Genomic DNA, 19,157 nt, shown 5'->3' with positions numbered 1-19,157 from the left:
TGTTTTATGTTTGTTTCACATAAACGTAGCCAGACATAAGAGTATTACAACTTACTTCACAAAAAATGCATGCAAGTCCTACAAAGCTGAACTTTTTAAACTGAGCACATAGCAAGAGGATAAGTTAATGTCTTACCTAAACAGTCCCCACTGGCCATCCAGCAATTATAGTCACCTCATCTTACAAAATAAAAATAATACTTCTCAACCTGTTAGTGCAAAAATCGGGGACTAAGCCAAAAATCAGAGACAGATTTTAAATATTGCTCTTTAGTACTTAGCTGCTAGAATAACAATTTCTGTCCTAGCACAGGTATTCTGAAGGGCATGAAGTCTGAAACTCAAATGTAAGTTATTATTTAATGACTGTAATAATAATGATGATGATTGATGATGATGATGATGATAATAATAATAATAATAATAATAATAACATCCATTTGTTAACTGCAATCTTCAATGATTTGCCAGAAAACCAATTTTATGAGAAACAGAGCAAAAATATTTGGCAGACATTCTAGGAAATTAGAGACAGTTTCAACTTTGTTTCATGCAAACAGGAGTCAGAGAGTAAAGCATTCCAACTTATTTTACACAAATGTAAACAAGTCTTGCAAAACCAGAATGTTTAAACTGAGCAAACAAGACAGTAAATTACTTATATGCTTAGCCAGCCTCCCTTTACCCTAAATCCAACTGTTCTAGCCAATCTGTTGACAGTGTACATCTCATCTGATTGTGATGAAAATAATGGCACATAAAACCCAGAATATATAAGGATTATCACTGCCAGCATTCATTGGGAAATACACTGCTGCCCAGTAGTTTGACAATGGTAATCTGCAATGCAGAAACAAGATAAAGCCGCACTGAACAATGTCTCATTATCAGCCAATTTTCATGTCTCTGTTAGACGTGTCCATATTAGTGTTCCATTTACTGATCCATACAGCTCACAGGTACTTTCCAGCATGCACACACATATTTACATACACACATGCCTGCACACACAGACATCCTTATACACTCACACAGAAACACTTTTACCCATGGGCACATGCACAAACAGACAGACAGAAACACACACACACACACACACACACACACACACACACACACACACACACACACACACACACACACACACACACACACACACACGCATACACGCACACATGATGGCTTCATGTAATTTACCTGCAGTCATGCTAACAGCCCCAGTCCTCCCATTAAACTGAATGGATGTACTTCGTCAAAAGATGGATGCATTTTTTCTGCCCCAAATAGCAAGATAAGACTGTTCTCTGAATTATTGCCACATTATTCAGATGCTGGTCATATTTTTGGGAGAGAAGACATGGCTAATTAGTATTTGCCACACTCCCAGACTGCTACATCTGCATGCTGCTTTAACAGCAGAACTACTGTTTGTAGCTGGCTGATGTTTCAATACTGCTGTGGTGGGATAGTGGTCTCTGAGCCACTAAGGCATAAACATTTTTTTAAAAACTGCACAAAATCTCAAGGAATATATTTCAACTTCACTTTACACAAACAGTAGATCCCCATGGTAAAATACAGCTTTCCAACTTGTTTCTCACACATTACACTAGCATACATCTTAACCTCTTTAAAAGAATCAGGGAGGTAGCCAAAAATAATGAGAAGCAAAGGCCCAAATTCAGGGACAGATTTTAAATATTGCTCTTGTATACCTAAACAGTTGCTAGTATAATAAGTTTTGCATTAGCATGCATTTTTCTGAAGGATCTGAAGTCTGAAACATAGATGTCTGTAACTGTTCAGTGATTGTAGTCCTCTATGACTTGCCATAAAGAAACAATTTTATGATGAACAAATGAAAAATATGAGGGGAAAATCAGGGATGCTGTGAAATCATGGACAGTTGAGAATAACTGCTGTTCCTATGCTTTCTGAATGCTTCTGCAGATTTCCTCTCCACCACCTACTGAGTTAGTCCATTCAATAAGTGCTTTCCAATACTCTGTGAGAAATGACTTTCACATATCCAGGCAGGGAAGTCATTATCCAAATATTTTCCTACATATAGCTATCAGCCTTTTAGCTCAGGAATCAAGGACAAAGAAAAAAACTGAAGCAAAAATCCTAAAATTAGGGACAGATTGCCCTTATATACTTAGTTGCTAGAATAATAGACTTTGCATGAATTTTCTGAAGACTATGATGTTTGAAACCGAGATGTATGCTATTACTGACTGACTGTAATCCTTACCAATTTGCCTGAACACCAAAAATTATATGAGGAGCATACTAACAATATGAGGCAAAATTACACACTCCTACTTTGTCAAATAGATATTTGCACTATTACAGATAACAACAGATGGTGGTAAAGTTGCTTCCAGTTGCAGCAGCTACACGGCAAATTAGGTCACTGATAGACATTAAAGAAAAAAGTAAGCAATTTATTTTCTGCAAGTTTGCAGCTCATGCAATTAATTGTTAAAAAAATACACACAACCTATACTTCCCACTTTTTTTTAGCTAAGGCTCTTCCTTAACAACTCCACCTCAAGACAATTGTGTCACTGTCATTATCACATACTGTCTGTAATCCAGAAGTGTAGCCCTAATCCCCAGCCGTACAATCTCAGTAACTATAAGTATCCATTGAATCAACAGACACACTTGTACATGATACACACATTGTACTACACACTAGCTTAACTCAACAGACACTTAAGATACTTACATTGTACTATATGCTAGCTGACCTGCATCCTTTGGCATTAACAAGTCTAGCATGTGGCAAAAGCTTTGTACACTTTTGTTGGTTCTTCTGGCCATGGGCCTTGAATGGCTACCTGAACTGTCCCTATTATAATCTTTCTAATAGCACCAGTTCCAGTATGTTTTTTTTTCATCTTCTGTTGCAGAAAATATGTTAAGCAACTTAATGGGTTTCTTGCCTGTTAATTCTTCATGCATTTAAATGTATTATAGGTTCATGGGTTCATAGGTTAGTACTAAGCTAACTGCCCTTGCGAGCCATTGTAAGCCTAGCCAATTATCCCTTGTGAGACTCAAACCCTGCACTTTGTGTTTGTAAGGCAAACACCTTAACCATTAGGCCACCTCTATTACAATGCCACTTTCTCAGTTAAAATGTAAATGATAACTACTGAAAAAAAAGTTTACATGTCCGGGTTTTGTTCAGCCTTCCATCATGGTGCAAGTAACAAGAAAAAATGCAAAATAATTAGGAGGCAGATGATATAAATTTTCAACTTTTTCCAAAATTAGGCCACAGAGTACCCTGGCAAGCACACACAGGTGCTCTTCCATTAAGCCATTATTCACAGGTGATGATCCCTTTCCAGTCATTTGACTCACATCACATACTATATGTACTTCTACCTAGTATGTGACACTACAACAGGTGTTATACTCTGGCAGCAAAGTGAGAACTGAATCACAGGATAAAGCTCTCAATTTACAAACCAGTCTATGTTCCCATTGTCGTTAATGGATATGAGCTATGGGTATTTACTAAAAGTGTGAGGTGGTAAATATAAAGTGACAGAAATGATGTTCCTACACAGGGTAGTGCGCTCTTCTGGGTTGAGAAGAATCATTAGAGGTAGTTTGGGCCACTTGAGAGGATGCAGTCTGGGTACTACCCTCAGAAGTTGTACAATTAATGGCCTACTGACAGAAAGCCCCAAACAGACCCAGGAAATCCTGGAGAGATTGCATCTTTCATCTTACATGAGAATACTTGAAGATCCCACAGGATGATCTGGAGACTGTTGCTGTGGATACAGAAGTGAGGTCTGCTGTAGTTAAGCCCTCACCAGAAAAACAATTTAGGAAATGAATAAGACAGATGACTAGTTTCAATTTGACAGGGATGAAAGTGACTAATTACACAACTGTCTGTTTACTAACAAAATGGTTAGTATCTCTTGTTAACAACATAATCAAACACACAATTATTTTCTGTTGGCTTAGAAAATGATTTTTGAACAGTGCTTCATTTATTTTTCATACCATACTAATAATATGGAGAAATGGAAAGTATAAAATGACATTGATGCCTTAAAACAAATGGATATTTTTCCGTACCAACTTGTAGCTTACAACACTATCATTTCTGAAATATCATCTTCGTAACTACAAATCCATATTTGAATATGTAAAGTATATAACAGTGACCATGAAACAATAGCAAACTACTTTGCAGTTACACCATGATAAAGGACAAATTATTATTCCAGGGATAAAAATTCAAAGGGGGATATTCCAGGGTGATTCTTTGTCACCGCTGCTCTTTTGCCCTGGCCTTAAACCATTAAGCTGTCTACTTAACAGATTAGGTAATGGCTACAATTTGGCTCCCAGAAAACAACAAAGTGTAAAGACTTTTCATCTTCTTTTTGTAGATGATATAAAACTGTATAGTTCATCAGATGAGGAACTGAAAGCATAACTGCAAGTGGTCAAAACATTTTCAGATCATATAAGAATGTAATCTGGTCTTGAAAAATGTGCAAAATCAATCTTTAAAGTAGGAAAGCTGCAGCCCCAAAAAATCACCAGTTTGGGACAGGATTATAATATAAAATAACTTCAGCAAGAGGGAATGTATAAATATTTGGAATTGATGAAGGATCAAAGCTAAAACATGAACAAATGTGAATAAAATTTAGGAATATTTTAGAAGACTTAAATGAATACTGAAAACAGCATTGACATCTAGGAACAAAGTTCAAGGGGTCCAGGAAAGTAAATAATGTGGGAAGAAATAGCCAGGGAATTGTTATGGCTAGGCTTGTATAGGCCCTAGGGCTGATAGCCTAGTACCAACCTATGAACCAACCTATGAACCAAGCTATAAACCAATTTGCTCTTCTTGTCCTAACTTACAGTTTTGGAGTGTTTGACTGGCACCAAAAGGTGTTTTGCTAGGTTGGACAGGAAAACAAGAAGGATGCTTCATGCTCATCAGATGATTTATACAAATCAGTGCATACCAAGACTATATTCCTCGTTCTGAAGGAGATAATGGTCTCCTTGAAATTGATTACATGTATAGATCTGCAATTGTGGGACTGCATACATATTTGCTGATCTAACAAGACTCAAATGTAGTCAAAGTGTTAAAACATGAGGAGAATAAGTCTAAGATGACTTCCCTGCTTAGTTTAACAGAAGCAAATCAAACCAGAAGTAGATAAAAAATCAGGCAGCAACTGAATGTGCCAAAATACAAAAACAATATAAGGTGAAAGATCATATGATAAGGCAAGAAATGTGGAAAATACATAAATATAGCTGTAAGTATAGAAAACTCTTGGAAGAATCTCATGTTGATTAGGATCGAACGCAGGAATGGGTAAAGAGAGGTGAATTTAAACCAAAAGACGAAAGGTTAATATTCACGGCCTAAGAGAGTGGACTAGATACACATTGGTTTACAAAGTCCACTGAACATGTGGGAGAAACAGACAAATATAGGTTTTGTAAAACAGAATTGGAAACAGTCTCACATTTTGTTGCTGGTTGTGATATACTAATGCAGAAGGACTGTATACCGAAAGGTATAATAATGTGGCAAGACTGTTGCATTGCGGATTGTGCAAACATTATGATATAGAAGTAGCTGAAATACACTGGAAACATGAGCCACAAAGCATTACAGAAAATGATGACGTTTATATCCATGGGATCACCCATTACCAACAGTTCAAAAAATAGATAAGAGAAAACCAGATGTAGTAGTCCATGAAAAGAAGACAAAAGTAGCACTGATCATTGAAATTGCTACACCCAGTGACTACAGTGTCTTACAGTGGACTCCCTCTTATCCGGTCTCCCTTTAACTGGACTCATCTTTAACTGGCCATATTTTCGTCAAGATTTTTTTCCATGAATCAAAGTTTCGTTGACAATTCTAGGAAAAAGCACAGTGCACTGTACTCAGAGACAACATATTACTTTGTCCAGAAAGTAAAGTTAAATAGCACTGGCAATTAATACAACATATATATATATATATATATATATATATATATATATATATATATATATATATATATATATATATATATATATATTTTTTTTAAATCTGATTCATGACCTATAAATGCTATTTTGTATGTTTGTTTGGATTAACCAGCCATTTATTTATCCAGCCTAAGATCCGGTCCCAGAGAGACTGGATAAGAGGGAGTCTACTGTATGTACAGAGAGAAACATAGTCATAAAATACCAGAATTTGCCGGCAGAAATGAGGACATTGTGAAAGAAGAATGCCCAGACAGTTCCAATAGTAGTAGGAGCAATGGGTCATATAAAAAAGAAGTTACAATTGTACTTAGATTTGTTACCGATACATGTAACTCCATACAAATTGCAGAAGGAGTCATTACTGGGCACATTGCGGGAGCTGCAAAGAGCACTTCTGGCTAACATCAAAGACTGAAACAATACTAATTTCATGAACTTTAATCATACTTTGACTTAGGAATGAGATCCATTCCTGTTATGGTATTAGAATTCCAAAAGACTTGGAGAAATTAAAAAAAGGGAGAAACCATATTTGAAATTTGCCATACAGACTTGGTAATATAAGCCTGTTAATGCTAAATGCACAGGATGTTTAATACTATAAGAAACATCTCACATCTATGCACTTTAAAACCATTGACTTTGGAAGGCACCATACAAGTTCGTAGAAATTACAATGTCTTACTTGTAATATGTGAAACAGTAAATGGTACTTAACAACTGTTGTGATCAGTATTCACAGTTTATTTCAAAGCATGCAAGATGAACATAGGTTGTCTTATATTTTGCAAGACCATTCTGCTCCACATACCTAATTGTTTATGACTGCAACTGTGTGCTTTAGGCTGGCAGTGTTCAGAATGCCATATGCTAATTTGATAGTCCATGGGAGGTATCTATAATAATGACCATCAGAGTATTTTGCCACAAAAGGTAATTTCTATAGTACGGGATCTATGGATACCCCAACTGCACAAGTTCTGGGCATGGCATGGATCCATGCACATATACATGTAGCACATATACATGTCAATGGTAGGAATCTGTGCAGGCAGAAATGGACCTACTTCACCCATCAGTGATTACCAGTGTAGATAAGTGTGTGTGTGTGTGTGTGTGTGTGTGTGTGTGTGTGTGTGTGTGTGTGTGTGTGTGTGTGTGTGTGTGTGTGTGTGTGTGTGTGTGTGTGTGTGATACAGGCTTACTATCATTTTATTGAAGTGGACTCGGTTGAATCCACTTTGCACAAAGTCCAAAACTCGAATGCTGAAAATGTCAAACTCTGATACGTCTGAAGTACAAATCTCATCCCTATCTCAACCCATATTAACGCTTATTCATAGGTCAAATTCAAAATGTATTTCGGCTATATCAGAACATGGCAATGTGACTTTTTGCGGACGTGAGCCACTGATATTATCATTCTACCGATTCCACTTCAACAAGAGAAGCTTAAGTCTAGGCTTGTAAAGTAATAAAAAGCTTTGTTATTTGAACTAATTTGCTTTAAACATTTTAAAAAAGGAGATATGACAAAATATTGCAGAAACATATGGCAATAACATTGTGCAAACAAAGTTTACTACTAATAGTCACCACATTTTAAGCAGAAGTGCTGTATTAGTAGATAGTAGGGAATTACAATGATTGTTAGATTCAGGAAACACGTTAGTTGACTGATATAGACAGCGATGTAGCTATTCTCAGCATCATCATTACTGCAATGTCTTTCACTACTTTATTTATTTATTTTACATTTGTTGATTGGGCTAGTCTGACTGAACCTGAGAAATTCCTTTTCAGCAGAGGCCTAGGGAGAAAAGCTTCACAAAATAATACTATTAGAGTAAACAAGATTACATGATAATAAAATAAGAGTAGACAAAAGCTCATGTAACAATGTAAAATGGCTTCCAGTTAAATGAAGGTACACTTACTGATAGCCTCTGTAACCTATAAAGTTTTAAACCTACAGACCTTCTCTTTTCTGCCAGCAGGTTAACTAAAATGTTCTCTGTCTATAACCTAAGATCAGAAGCTCATGAAACCGCTTCTTACTTATCCCCAAGAACAGGCTTCATGATATTGATCACAGTTTCTCAGCACTAGCCCCCTCCCTCCTACACACACATTTGGGAATACCTTCAATCAAAAATATTATCAATCCCTTCCTACCAGACATTCCACAGCTGACTTAAAAATATTTGAATCATAAAGCTTCCTGTAAGTGCTATAAAATAAATAGCATTAACTAAAGCCATCCCCTCAATCTAGCCTGTCATTTCCTTCATAATATACTCTCTTCCTTTACCATTCAAGTCTCCACTGCCATATCCTTTTTTTCCAGCTGCCATCAACTCTTCCTTCATTTTCCCTCCCTTCTACCTTTCTGTATGTAGTGTATATAGTGAATAGTTATTGTGTACGCTCTAATTTGATCCATTTAGGTCTGTCTTACAGTTTAAGGGCTGACAGCTGTGTGCTTTGCTTGTACTTGATCGTTTACTTCGAGTTGTATTTTATGTTACATTGCTGATTGCTATTCATGCATCTAATAGGAAATATCAGCTTTATCTTATGTCTGCTGCACTCTCCTGGGCTGAGTCTGGAAATAATCCAGTGAGATCAGTGTTCTACCATGCTCAACAAGTGAAAATAAAATAATAAAATAAAATAAATAGTATATTTGTAAAATGATTAGCAATCAGAAAAATGAGGTAATGTGTGTACCTAAGGTCAAGAAGTATTACAAGCAGAAATGGAAATTCTTTAGGTAAGGTGCCCCATCCCACAGTATTAGTACATAACTTAAGACATGATTTGATAACTGGGCAGGAATTTTCTTATTTCAGAGAGTTATAAGGTGTGCCATTTCACTGAACAAAAGTGTTTTGATAATATTGAAATTGGTATAGATATGACTATTCTCCCTAAGGGTTGAAAATATATTTATTATTAACACTACTTGTTTTGGGATCTGTATTGGTGCTGTTTAGGGCTTCAGTAAACTTCATTGGTTTCTACTCCAAGCTGGGACTTACAGTTACATTTACAATGGTCTGTCGGGTAATTCTTTGGTAAAATCAACAACAAAGTAAACTCAAGAGAGCCAATACAACACAATTGTTCATTTTGAGAATTTCAGGCAGAGGATAAAGAGCTTATGTTGGGTGTCATTGCTAAGAATAAATTTCTTGTTAACTGTCAAGACCTTTTTGAAGTTCTAGAGAAAGTTAATGTAGAAAATTGCAATGTAAGGCAAACTGGAAAGAGAAAACCCAAACGTGTTCTAGCCTTGAAAAGAAAATGGGGTTTCTGTAACAAGTATATTTGCTGAAGAAGTTAAACATAATATCCAGAATTAAACTTAGAAACAATGTCAGAAACAAAAGGACATGAAGCTAAAGAATCAGTACTCAGAAACAGGGACATATTCTCAAAACTGCTTGCAGAGTTAATTTAATTCAGTGCATACCTCTCAAATGTCCAGATTTTCTCAGAATGTCAAGATTTTTGCCTCATATGTTTGGTCTGTTCCTCATAAAATTTGTGGTTTTCTGGAAAATCACTGAGGATTGAAGTCACTAAATAATGACATACATTTGAGTTTCAGACTTCATATCCTTCAGAAAATGCATTCAGACACTAAAATCCTGTTAGTCTAGAAACCTTCTAGGTTCATAAAAGCAATATTTAAAATCTGTCCCTACTTTTTGGCCTTTGTCCCCCTCTCCCCATTATTTTAGGCTTTGTCTAGATTTTTTTGTGCTAAGAGGCTGAGAGGTATGGTTCAGCATAATATTGAGACTATCCCTGATGAAAAAGTAAATCTGAAATCAAAAAACCATACTGAATGCCACCGGCATCCAAATGGCAAGCAGTATAGGAGGAAATACAGGAGACTTTATAACAGAGGTTACAGAGAAATCTCAATCTGGTACAGAGCCACTGTCTTGGTTCCTAAAATGTAGAGCAATTGAGGACAAAAGATCAGGAAACAGACATGTAGAGTGAGAGGTCTGAGGGGAGGTGGATACACTATTAATGACAGACTAGATGTCTAGGGTGAAACTGGAAAAGAAGAAGAATAACAGTAAGAAGAGACTGTGAGAGCTGTAGATTAAAAGGGGTAAATGGTAGTACCTTAGAAAATGGGGTGCCAAATCTTACACTATATATGGGGTAAAGTCAGAGGGTGCAGATTTTTTATTTATTTTATTTTACATTTGTTTACCAGAAAAGTCCGACTGGACACAGGTCCTTTTTCAGTGGAGGCCCGGGTAGAAAAGCTCCAGATATAATACATAAAAATAAGACTTGATATCAAACATTAGATCAGACATGATATAATACATCAATCAGGCATGCAGAGATCAATTTGACATGGATTACTGACATTATGTAGTAGCACAATAAAAGCCTTAAGATGAAAACATGATAAGCAAGGTGTGAAAATATTAAGATTTTGCAGGTAGTTTCTTTAGTACATTGTAATTAATAAGATTTCTTACAATAGTAATGAGAACAGCTGTAGAAATAATAGAATATTAATGGCATTTACATACATGTTTGTTATTAACAGATTTAGCGTTTTAACACATTTTGCAAGTTATTAGATGTATGAGCCCTGCCTTTCAACATGGTGGTATAGCTATGATACATACAAACCGATTCATTTTGAAGGTGGTGGGGAAATGCTGAAGCTATTGTGGAATGATGATTAGTGGAAGGGATGAAACAGTGTAACATTACACCTGTTGTGGGAAGTAAGATTCCTATTAAGTAGAAGGGCACTATTAGATAGAGAAGTTGATAGTAGGGCGTATTGGTTATTAGTGAGGATAGGCTGTAAAATAGGTGTTTATCCTGGGGAGTCACAGGAGCATAGCCAGGTATTTATATAGTGTGTTTTGAGGAGCTTTTCAAATTGTGGGGTAGAGCTAATAGACATCAGGTGGTTGGGTAGTGTATTCCAAGCTTTGGCGATAGAGTAGCTGAAAAGAGATTTCCCTGCATCATTGTTATGCTTGGTGATGTCTAGGTGGTTTTGGTTGCTAGATCTTAATGCTCTTGTTGTATTATAAGGGATAATTAGGTAATGGAGTGCTGGAGTTTTAGTTGGGTAGTAATATAGTTTGTGAGCTAATGTCTATTGATTGAGTTTCAATAGCTGAGGTAGCTCTATCCAGTTTAGCTTTTTGAGAGCCACACAGTGTTGGGTCTTAAATGGGGTTCCAGTAGCGAATCTAGCAATCTTGTCATAACAAGCTTCTAGTTTTTGTAGGTTGGTTTTATGGATGTTGATTAGAAGTGGGGATGCGTAGAAGAGGGTAGACAACAGATGTATCCCGGCTATAATGGTTTTGGTGTGTTTAGTGAAAAATTGTTTTATTCCTGGACATGATAGCAAAGTTGTCACATGGGGAAGGGGATCTACAGGGACTGAAAAGAAGAGGTTTTGTTTTATTTGGATTTAGGGTAAGGTGGACGTTAGTGAACCAGGTTTCAGTTAATGAGAAGCAGTTTTGGGTTATGAAATGATGGTCTTCTAGTATGCGGGTTGAACATATGTGAATGGTGTCATCAGCGTATTGTACTATTGCGGCATTGAGTGTGGTGGATGAGAGTTGGTTGGTAAATACAGAGAACAGTAGTGGACTCAGTATGGAGCCTTGAGGGACCCCCCTAAGGATACTGGTAGAAGTAATGAGAGTTGGTTTTGCCATTTTACTGCTTGTTGGCATTCTGATAAGTAGCTACTGAATCACGTGACTGAGGGGGTGGAGATGTTTAGGGTGGTTAGTGTATTAAGGTGTCTATTATGGTTGACCAGATCTAAGAAGATGGCAGAAACTAACTGTCCATTGTTTCTGTGGTGGTTGACTGTGTTGGAGAAGGACATTAGTGCTGCTGTGGTGGTGCTGTGGAAGGGTCTAAAGCCATGTTGCTGTTTAGTTAGTAGATTGTTTTTTAGAAGGTAGTCCATTAGTTGAATGTGAATGACTCTTTCTAGTATTTTTGATAAAGATGACAGAATAGCAATTGGCTGGTAGTTGTTGAGTTCTATGGAGTTGCCACCTTTGTGCAGTGGAATAATGTGGGAGATCTTCCATATAGTAGGTACTTTACACTCTAATATTGCTCTGTTGATTAGAATAGAAACAGTATAGGCTATAGCTTCTGCAGCTAGCTGTAGGAATTCAGCTAGTAAATTATCTGCAGCAAGGGTAGCAGGCTTCAACTTATGGAGCAGTTTTAAAATGGATTTGGTTGACACTGGGTGGAAGGTAAAGTGGGGTATAGTTTCTTGTGTGATTATGCTATTTTGTGGGGTTGATAGGTCAGGACAGCTACTGTTACACTGGGATTCTGCTAGGTCCTTAACTGTTTCAGTGAAATATTTATTGAACTGAGTAGGGATAGTATCATGATTGTTTACCGTTGCAGGTGTTGGGGTACTGGCTTTCCCAGACTGAAATATAGAGTTTATAGTGGCCCATAATTTTTGAGGGCTGCGAGTATATTTTTGTTGGAGGTTTTGGTAGTAGTTTATTTTCTCTAGTTTAATGAGTTTTTTGGTTTTATTATGGAGCTCTGAATAGTTTTGTTTAGATGATAGGGTTCTGTTTTTATGAAACTGTACCCATGCCTCGTCCCTGTCTTTGATAATGGATTTATTTCCTTTAGATAGCCAAGGGGTGTACCTTTCTTTTATTCTAATGGTTCTGGTGGGTGCATGGTGGTCTAATAATTGTAGGAAGGATGAGTTGAAGTAATGGACTGCCTCATCTAGTGGTAGTCATTTTAGTGGTTTCCAATTGCAGCATTTTAGGGCATTTATAAAGTCATCAGGCTTAAAGTTCTTTTTGTTGTTGTTTTTGTTCCTGACTACTCTAAAGGTTGGATGGTGAATGTTGTGAGTTCTACTCCTTAGAAAGTGGGTTGATGGTCGCTGAGGCTGTCGGGGAGACAGCCTGCTTGAGATACAAGTGAGGGATCAGATATAAGAATCCAATCCAGTATGAACTGATGTTTTGAGGTTTTGTCTGTTCTAGTAGGTGAAGTGATAAGCTGGGTAAACCCATGGAGTTTGATGTGGGTGGATGGATTGTGTCCAGAGCAGTTGTGCCAGTCTATGTCAAAGTCTCCTAGCAAAATATCTTCTTGAGGGAGAGAGTTTGAGATCCATTCATGGAGGGATTCCATATGGGCAATGTTATTGCCTGGTGGACAGTAACAGCCTATAATATTTATGTGTTTCTTGGGGTTCAGTTTTAGCCTAGCAAGGATGACCTCTGCATTGTATATATCTGGTAAATTAGTGTCAGGTTGTTCGATGATGAGATGGTTTTGGTACAGTAGTGCTACTCCCCCACCTCTTTTTGCCTGTTCTATCTTTATGCTTGATGTTATATCCTGGTGTTGTTATTTCATTATTATTAATTTCTGGTTTTAGCCAAGTCTTTGTCAATAATAGGAGTTCAGGTTTATATAAAGCTAATAGGGCATGTAGGTCATTCACCTTATTTAGTAGGCTACTTACATTAAGATTAAGAAGGAGGAGAGAGGCCTTTGGTCTACGGATGAGAGGAATAAGGTAATTGGGTTAGGGTGTATGTCTCCACTGCATGTTAATTTATTTTATGTAGGCAGAGTTTGTTAAGTTTATTGGTTAGCATACAGTGTTGTAGAAAGGTGTGGGATTTGCATTTAGGTGATAGTATTTTGTGTGGGTAATAGTCAGTGTGGGAGTGGCAGAAGAGGCTTGAAGTTATGTGTATGTATGGAGGTACAGTGTGCTGGCTAATAATTGCTGTTTGCCATGGAGAGGAGATGTTGTTTTGGAGTAGAGAATGGTAAGTGGTTAGGGCTGAGAGTTGGAGCAGTGTGATAGTTATAACTATATACAATGGGGGTGGTAGTATGTGATTATGCAGAATGTAGAACATCTTTCCCTTTGTCAGTAAGATTAGATGTATAAGAAGTATTATAGAAAGCCTGTGTGGTCAGAGTAGTTAGCAGTGTGAGTAGGGTGTGGTAGCTGTTGTGTGGCTGAGGATGTGAAGATGTGTAATTGGTTAATTAGGTTGGTGGGAGGGATAGATTTAACTGAAGGTGTGGTCTGTAAGTATAAATGAAATTTATTTGGGGGGGTGGGAATGGGGGTAGGGTAGATGAGCAGAATGAGCCCAGAGCATAGTGGAGGGCGAATGGAGCGGGATGGCCCTGGCCTTGGAGAAACTTAATGAGAGAAAAACTATCAGCCAGGTAAGCTATTGCTTGCTTGTTTAGTTAGTCAGTTCTTGCTGGATGGTATTAACTAGACCAAATACTGCATATGCCTTAAGGCAGGAAGTTATTTCAGAGAGCAGAGAGCAGTCGAGGAGAGCAGGGGAAGACAGTAGCTATGGGAAGGGTATATAAGCTGCATAGGTTGTGAGAGGATGATATAATGGGTAAGTAAAGAAAGTAGTCTAGGGAGTACAGGGTTTAGAGCTGGTCGGGACTGATAGGTGGATGATGGGATAGTAGAACAGGGTAGAATGGGGTGGGGGGGTCAACGGAGGATGTACTAGGGAGCCAAGCAAGCTGAGCTTGAGGGGTAATATATAGATAGTTAAAGGGTAGACTATGACATACTTAATCACCCTATAGACCGGCTGCTTCTAGGTTCAGTCCTCTGAGTGGGGTGGGTGAGTTTTCTGTACTTTACTTTACTTGGGTTCTCCTGCAGTGGAGTGAAGGAGATGAGGTCTGTGAGGGGAGTCTATCTGATAAAGAACAAGATAGTAGGAAAATAGAAATTAGCTAATTTTAATACAGTGTTACAGTTTTAGGGTGCAAACTAGGTTAGAGTTCTAGTGAACAATAAAAAGAATTAGTGACTAAGATCGCATTCAATCTCTACAGAGCAAGTCCAAACAGTATAAGCTACATGCAGGTCTTTGATATATTAGTAATCATGTCCAGTAATTCAGCTACACAGTTCTAAGAAAATGTGTATGTTTGAGTGTAATACGCAGCAAGTGGTTAGCCAACTTGAGGGGTACAAGTTATGCAGTGAAACACTCTAGTTGTGCCAGTTATTTTAGTCCTAAAACCAAGGTTATATTAGTCCTAAAGCCAAAGTTATGCCCGAATGTGGATTTTTCCGTTAGAGGAGGCTGGTTTGTATAAGTAGATTATGATCGCTGTATAGTCGGTACACTACAAGAGGTACAAAGATCCACAACTCTAGACACAGTGTCTGAGATAATTTAACCCCAGTGTCAGCCACATCTTTGCTGCATCTTACACCTGAAACAGACAATTTCTTGAACTATGCTTGCTGTAACAACCACCGTTTAGGCCTGAGAGTTATGTCAGCAGTATATATAGCAGTTAACAATGTATATTTCAGTTTCAGTGCAGGAGAAGAGTTATTAACATTATTATTGCAGGTTCTGTGGGCATTAGCAGCTGTTGTAATGTTTATAAAGGCAGTTCCAGCAAAAGGCAATGGAATGGACAGTTCCCAGTAGCATACCATTCTATTTTGCCCTGCATAGCCAGCAAATAAGTCCCTGAACTGGGGCTAACAGTAATGGGCTTGCAAAAAATCCTGATTTACATTACACATACATCCAGTAAATGAGCCCAGAACTTAAGCTAGCAGCAAAGATTAACAATGCAGTGTCATTTTGCCTAACTGCTCATCTAGCAAATGAGTCACTGAACTGGGGCAGGTTTTAATTATCTGTAGTCTTAATAGACCAATTGGAGACAGGCAGCTAGCTACATTTGAACATTTCAGACTCCAAACAGTTGTAATAATGACAGCATTAAGCAAAGGTACATACAGTATATAGCAGTTTTACAGATATCTTGTGTTGATTTAACAGTTCTAGTGCTCACATTTACACTATTATGCCACAAGTTACCCATGATTATCAAATGAATGACATTGAGAAATGTTGCTGGTGTGCTCTTTGAGGAATTCTGGAAGCCTGCTAGAGTAGAACCAGCTCTAATCTCTACAGAGATTTTGTTCCAGAACTCTGTTAATTTGGCAAATGCCTTTTCAGCTACTGCTAGACTGTGTATTGGTTTGATTAGGAAAATGACATTTGTATTCCTAAGTATATAGGCAGAGCTCCTAAAGTGTAAAAATTTCCCAAGAGGTGGACAATAGCACTCATTTAACAGTTTATAGGTAAGGATGTTCAACAGCACCAACAGCTTCCTTCAACAGGCAGCCATTTATATTTGTTAAGTATAACACAGTGTTGGGCTAAGCTTAACAAATCTGATTACTTCATTTTCAGCTCTTTGGGGAATGTGCATGTTTTGAGAGGAAAGCAAGGCAAAAACTGGAAGGAAGTATTCTAACGTGGGCCTGGCTTATTTTGTTAAAAGATGGAATGTTGTATAGACTTCTTCAAGTTAGCAGAGTTTCCATGTGTGGTAGAAAAGAAAGGGTTTTGTCAAACAGGTTGAGATATATTTGTTAGGATTCAGCAGGTAGTGTCTGTTGTTCAGGGTTTTGAATATGTACAGGTGTAATGAGGCTAGCTATTTATTTATATCTAAAAGCATTGCTGTGAATGTTTTAGTTTTTAAAGTTAGCCTGTTGTCTTGGAACCAGTTTCAGAGAGTTTGAAGTTATTTTGTAGGGCTTCAGATCTCTTCCCATGCTGGACTTGACTAAGAGTTATTGACAAATCCCATTAACTCTGGTGCCTAATGAGAAGACAGCATTCTCCACATGTGAGGGCCTTTTTCATTATACGGTGATGCTGTATGACCTTTGTTGTGTGCCAACAACATTTTAAAAGCTTATAGACCAGATTTTTAGACCCCACAATATACTACAACTTCCTTTGCTTATGTAGTTATTTTTTCTGAAGATTGCCAAAGTTACTTTCCCAAGCTCAAAGCTTTTTTAAGCCCCTTGTTAAGTTGAATTAACAGCTAATCCAGCTAAGTAAGACATGTCTGAAGCCTGATGTTTGGGCTATATAATATTAAGGGGATTAGAAAATCATAGCCAGAAATGCTAGAAGCTCCATTTGGTCCATATTCACAAACACAATACAATTTAAGGCCTTTTGAGATTGTCCAACTACGATCTATCAAACTCTGTCATTAGAGGGTGTCAGAGAGCCCAAGCAAGATGGATGTTTAGGCACAGGGTTCTAGACAAAGTGTCACAAAAAAGTAATTAATCAGCCTCTTCCAGATGAAAAAAAAACAAGAAAAATCACAGGATGGGGGGACAAAGAGAAAATACAGAAACAGCTTGCAGATTTTATATCAGCTCCACAGGAAGAACAGGTTTGTAAAGTGTTCCAAAAGCGGAGGCAGTTATTTATTTATTATTTACTTATTTATTGGCATTTGTTTATTGGGAAAGTCCACTGGGCCAAAAGAGCCCATTTTCAGTGGAGGCCCAGGGAGAAAAGCTCTACAAGGCATTTAGTATAAAAGTACATGAAACTCAAAACAGTTAGTAAATACAGGCAGTATTTTACAGAAACAGACAGTATTACACAAAACAGAAAAGGAAACATGTAATCATACAATATTTACAGATTATACAAGTTTAAAGATACATACTAAGTAGTCATACATTTGATAATGTCTTATACATTTAGAGATAAAATAGAGATGAAAGCTGTGATATGGAAATATTTACAAGGTGGTGTAAGAGTATCAGCCCGCACAATAGTGCAGGGAACTGTGAAGTTGTTTTATTACTTGATAAAAAGTCATAAATATATAGTAAGGCATAGACAGAATGCTAGGCATGGGTAGATAATAAAGGAAGATCTGAGATGTGAGAATGTAAGTTAACATGAATATGACTGTAGGTGTGGGGAAACAGGTTATGGATGGATGAAAATCGAGACATCTGCATTGCCAAAGAGGCACAGGTGTTGCTGCAGAGTTTTTTTGGAGGAGGATATGTTGCTGGAGGTTCTAATATCTGTAGGGAGAGTTCCATAATTTGGCAACTGTGAAGGAATAAAGCATGTCTCCAGCTAGGAGTTTAGGTTTGTCTACTTGCAGAAGCATTTGTTTTTCAAATCTGAGTGGCCTATTAGGGTGGAAGAGGGTTAAAGTAGAAGAAAGGGCTGGGCAGTCTGAGGGTTTGTAAATGATTTTGTGTGCTGTGATTAGTGGTAGGTAGGTTAGATGTGGAAGTTCGAGACAGTTAAGTGATTGTAGGGAGATGCAGTGATGGGAAGAGTATTTTGTGTAGCTAGCAAACTTGCTGACCTTGTTATAACAAGACACCAGCTTGGCTTTTAGGGAGGACTGGATATTGATAAGAAGAGGAGCACCATAAAGGAGAGAAGGTAAGAGGAAGGTTAGGATAATAGTATGCTTCATAGAGCAGTTAAGAAAGTGTTTATGTCTACAAAGGGTACCTAGTTTTTGATCTTATTGTGAATGTGGAGGTCAAATATCAAGGTTTCGTCTAGAATAACTCCTAATTATTTAGTGTGGGAGACAACTATGGCGGTGTTTTGAGAGTGAACATTGAAATCAGTCTTGTTACCAGACAGTTTTTTTTTAATGTTGATTTAACAGAGCAAATAATAGTTGAATCATCTGTATATTGAACAACAGATCCATTTTTAAGAGTGGAGTGGAAGTCATTTATAAAAATACTGAAAAGGAGGAGTCTAAGATAGAGCACTGGAGAACTCCAGTGGAAGACGCAAGATGGAGAAAAAGAGTTGAGGCATCTAGTTAATTGTTGTCTGTTTTTCAGATAGTTGGTGAACCAGTTTAGGGTTGGGGGAGATACCTAGACTGGAGAGTTTTTTGAGTTGTAGAAGGTGGGAGACCATATTGAAAGCTTTTGAGAGGTCGAGAAAGAGTGAGTATACAAATTTACCAGCATTTCTAACTTGATTGGCTGTGCACATAAAGGAAATGAGAGCGGTGGTTGTACTATGGCCTGGTCTATACACATGTTGAGTTGGGGAGAGGAGCTGGTTTAGTAGTAGGTAGTCTAAAAGTTGATAATGGATATGTTTTTCTAGGATTTTGGAGAGAGGGGTGCTGCTCGTCTAGTCAGGATGAAGTAGACAAACATTTTGGGTTCTGTTCACACAGCT

Source organism: Protopterus annectens, chromosome 1.part0, assembly GCF_019279795.1.
Source record: "Protopterus annectens isolate FY-2018-M chromosome 1.part0, PAN1.0, whole genome shotgun sequence".
NCBI classification, from domain to species: Eukaryota; Metazoa; Chordata; order Ceratodontiformes; family Protopteridae; genus Protopterus; species Protopterus annectens.
This window is presented reverse-complemented; position numbering follows the sequence as displayed.